General features: G+C 34.0%; 1 long non-coding RNA gene across 1 annotated transcript; it reads left to right on the forward strand.

Moving 5' to 3' along the window:
• On the forward strand, window positions 1-1,481 carry LOC129573014 (uncharacterized). The gene is made up of 5 exons (XR_008688543.1): window positions 1-113; window positions 272-636; window positions 748-1,078; window positions 1,201-1,347; window positions 1,449-1,481. It is a non-coding gene; the product is annotated as an uncharacterized LOC129573014 (long non-coding RNA).

Below are 1,481 nucleotides of genomic sequence, written 5' to 3' on the forward strand. Positions count from 1 at the left end.
CATTAGTTAAGAACATAAATTTAAGAAAAGCGAACACGCAGCAGAGATCTTCACATGTTAAAAGCAACTTAGCGGCATAGCATGGAACGGCACATGTTTTGGTGTTCAGTTTGGTGAGTTCAAGCATCATTTAAAATTATTCATTTTTAAATTTGTTTACATTTTTACCAAAAAAATCGGCATAATAATGAAATTCTACCGTTATTCAACTCATTTTCATGTTTTAAAGGTCGTCAAAATAATCATTTCTTTGTTCTTTATATTTCAACAGGTCAAAATAACAGAGCTAAAAGATTTGACCACGTCGGAAATACATCACTCAGCGAATGGCACCTAAGATATTGTTCTTCGCTTTGTATCAACACAAAAATTAGCAAAACTTCGGAAAAATACTAGAAAATAGAGAAGGCGCTTTGGTTCACAACATCTTTTGAACGATGAGTCCCATTTAAGTCTTCAGTCGAACAATAGTTTATTAACAACGCAAAAATGCCCCAAGAACAAACATCCCATGATGACCAAATATCAATAAAAATCCCATGATTGCCTTTGATATGACTCGACTCAGAAATTTCCTGGAGAAATAATCACAAACAAAAAAATGCTATGTGTTCCTGGGTCCCTTGCGACCATAATGTAAGTATAAATTAATGAACCTATTAAATGCACTGATATAATCAAATCTGACAGTTCTATTCATTTAAAACCCGATTTTAATGTTCATAATTCGTATTTCTCCACTTACAGACGTAAATTTGGTCAAGTCGTCGATTTGGCCAAGTCGCGTATTGTCATCGATGTCTAGAAGTACTCTGATGATGTGTACGAGTTAAGAAACAACACAAATTCAGCCAATCAACATACTGTTCCTTTGGACATATCGCGAATATCCTGTCCCACTCTTTGTATCACTTCAAATTTGATCCAGAATCTGGATGCCAGATTTCAAGCCGAATGATACCAAACCGATCCAAACCGACTGAGAAAGGAAATGAACAAGAAGGACATGGTTTGGATTGAATTTGCAACGATTCAGATGAATTGTTTGCAAACGTGCAGAAGATATCACGACAATTAGGTTAGTATTGAAATGAAATAAACGTACTTCATAAATAAAATCTCTTTAAATTTTGTTCAACTTACAAAATTCTGATTCAAATGTCTGAAATTCACTCTAAAACGTAATACTCTTTTTTGCAGATGCATCAGACTATCATGCACTAATGCGACAGTCTACACTTTGCTGTTTTATCATCGATTTGATGAAAGCGCCTCAATTTATAACCTTCTTCAGAAATAATCAATCGAAGACAGGTAGATGAGACAAGGGATTCCCGACAGAAAACTGTAAGTATTTAAAAAAAGGAAACAATTCAATTCCGAAATAATAAAGCCGATTTTTTTTTGTTGAAAAAAAATGAGTAAACACGTTTTTCTTCTCTTAACAGGAACACTATTTCATTAATTGATGGAAGCCGCTA

Source organism: Sitodiplosis mosellana, unplaced genomic scaffold, assembly GCF_009176505.1.
Source record: "Sitodiplosis mosellana isolate CC-2019 unplaced genomic scaffold, AAFC_SMos_1.0 Smas_scaffold_5867, whole genome shotgun sequence".
In the NCBI taxonomy this organism is placed as follows: domain Eukaryota; kingdom Metazoa; phylum Arthropoda; class Insecta; order Diptera; family Cecidomyiidae; genus Sitodiplosis; species Sitodiplosis mosellana.